Raw genomic sequence first — 5,811 nt, 5'->3', positions numbered from 1 at the left:
ATTTTTTTTTGTAAATAAATATTAATTCTATTATAAAATTAATTAATAAGATCGGTTAAAATATCTAAATTAAAATGATAGGATAATATAAAAAAATTATTTAAGTCGATGTCTATTTTAGTACTTTTTTTTATCTAAAAGTGATTTTGAATTGTGTAATTCAAACAATATTTATTTTAGTATCATCCATTTTGATATAAAGATTGCTAAATATAAATCACTTTGACATAAACTTACTTCTAATCAAAATCAAATTTGCAAAATCAATTTTATACTGTAAACTTTAATCCAAACACCCACTATATCATCCCTTGATTCACTATTTAATAGGGTGTTCCATTTGCGGTTTTGGTTCGATTTTTTGGCAAAAACTCATTTGATTTAAAATTATTTTAATTATGTGGTTTGGTTTGGTTCAATTTTTTTTAGGTTTAATTACTCTATTGGTTCCTATAATTTCGCAAAATTTTCAATTATGTCCTTATACTTTTTTCCTTTTAATTGGGTCCCTATACGTTAATTTTTTTTTCAATTTAGTCCCTATTAACATTAAACGTCAAAAAAATGTTAGTGAATTGTGAAATTACTTGTATACCCTTAGGGACCTAATTGAAAAAAAAAATATAGGGACCTAATTGAAAATTCAATAAAACTATAAATATTCAATGAAAGATATTCCTATAATCCCTATTCAATGATTCTACTGCATGAAAAATATTCTCATAATTCTTTTTATTTTGTCACTATCATTCTTTTGCTTATTTATATACAAATTGTAACAAAAATACCTTTTCTTTTTTTTTTTAAAAAAAATACCTTATCTTAAGAACATAAAAAAAAGAATAGATAAAATAAAACGGAAATAGTAATAATAAGTATATATAAAATTCAGTTTCCATTATTCAATTATTCATTATCATCATGTAATATTTTACATTTGGCTTAATATAAAAGAAAGAAATGCAGCTCCAAGACCATCTCTAGCTAAGTTTGGTATAGGCTTGACAATTATATAATCTGGCTCTGACATCAATATATTTTTGTGTACTAGAACATGAAAATTCAACCGAGTCTACCATATAATAAAAGCCTTAGTTCAAAAAGAATTCATATTTATATATTATTCGACCAATTAGCAGCATTCCCAACCCTTGACATGCCAATTAATTCCTTCTTAACCTCGTCCACCTTGAAATTTGCACCACACTAAACTAAGACCATCAATGCAAGAATCAAGAATTTTACATATTTAGTATCCTGTCCTTGATTCAAAATATCAGCACCATTGCTTTGAAGAAACTGTAAAATATGTGCAACGGATCCACTATTAAACTCATACCAGAGAATTGATGCAGGGATACTAATCAGTGCAATAATGAGTTTAAAATAACTATTATGAACTTAACAAAACTAATATATAACTCAAACTAAAATATGCTGCTTCCAGTATTAAGAGTTCTTTTTTATTTGTCTTATTTATTTATTTACTTTTTATGAAAGAAGAATACATTAAATGAAGAGAAAAATAATACAAGCAATAACACACATTGCAGCCTTCCACTCTCTGAACTAGCATAGAAATTAAAAAAAAAAGTAGCCGAAGAATAATTCACATAAATATTGATGTGTTTTGTTGAACAGGCCAAAATTAGTTGAAATTTGGTCAGCTTGCTTCAAACCATTGTTTGAGATTCCTTATGGCTATGTATTTAGTATTTAATGAAAATAAAAATGATTCACAGTCAATATACCTATGTACATTTTCATAAGCTGAATGAAAAGCATCTTTACTATCGACAAAGAACAACCCTAAAATTAACATTAAATACAACCAAATCCACATTACTACATGTAAAAATATACCAGAAGAACTAAATTATGAAATAATTGCAGAGTGGACATAGCATATCAATGATATGTTTTCCAATTGATTAAGAAAATATTTTAATGTAGTTACTATCCAAATAAATTAAGTATAATCAAATTATATATCAATTCATCAAGAAGATTTTACTGTTGGAATCCATGTCTCGGCAATCACACACACATTTGGTATAATATAATCTAATGAGTAATGATAGCATAACAAACTTTACATTAATACTTAAGAGCATATTTACAGTATTTAAAATTAATCACTAAACCTTATTGTATTTGCACACCAATCGAACTTCAGAAGTCATAACTACTACTACAACAACTAGGATTGATCCAATCACTTTAAGTAAAAAATGAATGATAGTATCTAAGCAAGAATTATCCTAAAAAGTGTTACTTCAAAACAATATCTATATGAGTATCAAACACTAAAATTAGAGCAAACCAATTTTAATCATCTTTGAAAAAATTGACATATACATAAACACATTTCATCAACTTCGAAAAAATGAAAAAAAAATCAATTTTAATGTCACCTATTTTGACAGATCGAGTACAGACAGATCGAGACGCAGCGCCGGCGAGGCACGGCACAGTGAGGCGAGGCGCGAGGTGACGCGAGGCGAGGCACAGTGACGGCTTCGACGGGCAAACAACGCAGAAGACCACAGAACAGAGCAACGCAGAACATAGTAGCGCAGGGAGAAGGATGCGACAGACGACCGACCACCAAGCGTCCGCCACGAACGACGACGACTATGGATGAAGACTACGGACTGATGGAGAAGAAGCGCAGGGCACACGACCTTCAGAGAACAAGTTAGGGCTGGATAGGGGTTTTTTTTTTTTCTTTGGGATAAAATATCAGGGGTTCTTTTAGTATTTTAAGAAAATAGATGTATGTTTAACTAGCTGCTCTAATTAATTCATAAGAATATTCATTTTTTAAATAGAATATTCCGTTATCTTAAACGTTATACTCAAAGTAGGAATTTAATTGAAAAAAAATTAACGTATAAAGACCCAATTAAAAGAAAAAAAATATAGAGACCTAATTAAAAATTTTGCGAAACTACATGAACCAATAAAGTAATTAAATCTTTTTTTTATTGAGACCTTTCGAATCAAATCAAATCAATTAGATTGATTTGGTTCAATTTTTTTGGTTTTTCAATTAATGTGTTTGTTTGAGCGTTATTAAATCAATAAAAAAAAGGTTTTTAATAAAAATATATTTTTTAAAATTTTTAATATATTTGACAAATTTCTAATAGTAAAAATAAAATTACTAAAAAAAATAAGAAAGAGTATTTTTTTTAAAAAAAATTAGTATTTACATTTAAAAAAAAAACAACACTCTCTCTCTCTCCTTCAGAGTCACCAACTTTTTCACTTGGTAAAGTTTACATACCCTTTTGATTCTTTTTCGTGAATTTTGTTTGAACCTCAATACTTTTTGTGTCATGGATTGTGGAGTTAATTGCATATTTTCCTTACTTCAATAAGCATTTGTTGCCGGTAGAAAATATTAAGTAGTATGATATTATCCAATAATGTTTCGATTTTGTTTTGGTTTATTTTTTTGGGGCAAATTTATGAATTAATCCTCGAATATTTGATTTTTTCAATCAGCATAATCACAGATGATGCATTAGTTACGTGAGTGTATAGTACAATAGAATAAATGGAGAACCATCGAGTTAAAGGGATGCAATGTTGTTTCAATATACACACTGTTAGGAACAGTAGTCACAATGATGCCCACCAGATGTTTGAGAAAATGTTAAAGTGAGTAAGAAGCTCGTTTGTTTCAGATATCAAGGGTCATGGTGGAGTAAGAAGCTCGTTTGTTTCTAGGCTCTTTTCGTCTTTGAAGGAACAAACATAACACTGGTGTTGTATTTTTCATAACATGAAGCAAATAGACATAGTAGAGTTTTGAATGGAAGAAACAATATTAGGGAGTGTTTGCAATTATTATGCCATAAATTTATATGCTCTGATATATATTTATAACAATATTGTATTATGCCATTGAAAATTGTAATTATTTTTTTCTATGCCCTCAATCCCTTTACCCTATCTTCCATTTTTTTTAAATGGTGACATTTGAAAGAAATGTACACTAGAGGAAAAAAAAATATACAACATTAGAACTTAAAAAAAAATACTAATTGCACATGAAAAAAATCAGTTATCAATATTTATATATATTAATTTACATATTTCTTTTAACTAAATAATCAGCTATTAGAATAATCAAATATATCACAGTAAAATATAAAATTTATCATAGATAAAAAATCAAACTTGCTTATATCTAGTAAATGTCAAATACGTATTTCTATACGTAATAATTAATTAGCAACTGATTTTTGTGTATATTTAATATAATTTTTTAAGTATAAGATTACAAAAGTGAATATGATGTTAAGATCTTTTAGTTAACCAATTACAGAAATAAATTAAAGAAATGTCGTATGTGTGGTTGTATCTCTTTTGTGCCAAAGAATTTTGTTACATGTGGCCATAAAAAAAAAGACTATGAAAATAGAATTGTTGATTGTATGTTGGCTAAAAATGGTTAGTTATAGGGATGTCAACGGGGAGGGAGGAAGCGCCACCCCCATATTTGCTCTCTGTTTCTGTTTTCGTTTCTCATTGTGGGGGAATATTGCTCTCCATCTCCATTCTTCATCGAGTTCTATCTTTTGTGAGGATCCCATTTCTCATCTATCTGATAGTTTTAACTAATTATTAATTTCCATATGAATAGAGTTGCAAGTATTCATCTTATACAAAAACAGCAAGATTTTGTATAAAAAGTTTAAACCATAAAATGGTGGATTCTTTTGAAATGACACTGTGGGGGGACGCAACGTCGAACCAGAGGACAGAGCAGTAGACTAAGTGAGAGACGCGGGAACAAAGATGAGAATGGACACGATGACACAGTTACAAAAAAGAACACCGCAAATAGAGAGCACGACGCAGTGAGGGTGATGGCACGCTGAGGTGTGACGATGCGGCGAGAAGAGAGAGTGGCGAGGAGGTGGCTGCAGAGGGGTTGGATGAAATATGGACAGCGTCAGGGATATTTGAATTGAAGAAGGGACTAAAGTGTTATGCAAATGAGAATTAGGATAATTCAACTATTAAGGACAATTCAATAAATTTATGAATTTTGGGATTAACGGAGACGGACGGGGATTCCCGCTCGGGTCCCGTGCTTATCTCGGAAAAATTTTGTCCCCCGTCTCCATTCCTGCAGGAAAAATTTCCCACAGTCGGATCCCCATTCGGGGCAGTCCCCGTAGGAATCTTCGGGTCTCAGATAATTTTGCCATCCCTAATTAGTTATTTAAACTTTTTAATTAGAAATTATTTCTTTTTTTTTTAATTGTTTGTTATCACAATACTCTACCTAACATGTTTTTCATTATTACAGATTTTTGAAACATTATTTTTTATGTTGTGTTCTATTGCTTCTGAGAAAATCAATCAGTGAGATAATTGTTTAAGAAATTTGAGAATACTTTATGCTTTAGAAAGAGGTTTATTAACAAGATTCGTGATCATTTGTATCAAAACTGGTTATATAGTAGTTAAGATTAGGAACAATGATCCAGAGCATAACATGTTGAACTTGAATTGAATAGTAAATCACTGAAAGAGCTATAAAAAAATTTTGGAATTAAAATAAAGAGATATGTGTAATCAGAACAAGACTACAAGCTCAATAACTTGCATGCGTTGATGTAGTTTATTTGTTGTTACTTGTTAGCAAATGGGTCAATAATATTTCTAATTTTAAAAAGAAACAATAGGTATCGTTTTAGAATAATTCTCTTTTATTTTTAGTTTTATTAACAATTTAATGTTTGTATCTGATACATTAAATTGGAAGTAAAACGTAGAGTTTAGCAAACATCG

The 5,811-nt window shown here is 29.5% G+C and overlaps 1 long non-coding RNA gene across 1 annotated transcript; it reads right to left on the bottom strand.

Moving 5' to 3' along the window:
• Positions 875–2,750, bottom strand: LOC110269900. Its single transcript, XR_002358739.1, has 2 exons — positions 2,415–2,750; positions 875–1,299 (listed from the first exon to the last, which is right to left on the bottom strand). It is a non-coding gene; the product is annotated as an uncharacterized LOC110269900 (long non-coding RNA).

This window comes from Arachis ipaensis, chromosome B03 (assembly GCF_000816755.2).
Source record: "Arachis ipaensis cultivar K30076 chromosome B03, Araip1.1, whole genome shotgun sequence".
NCBI classification, from domain to species: domain Eukaryota; kingdom Viridiplantae; phylum Streptophyta; class Magnoliopsida; order Fabales; family Fabaceae; genus Arachis; species Arachis ipaensis.
Note: the sequence above shows the minus strand (reverse complement) of the source record. Positions and strands in the feature narration are given on the sequence as shown.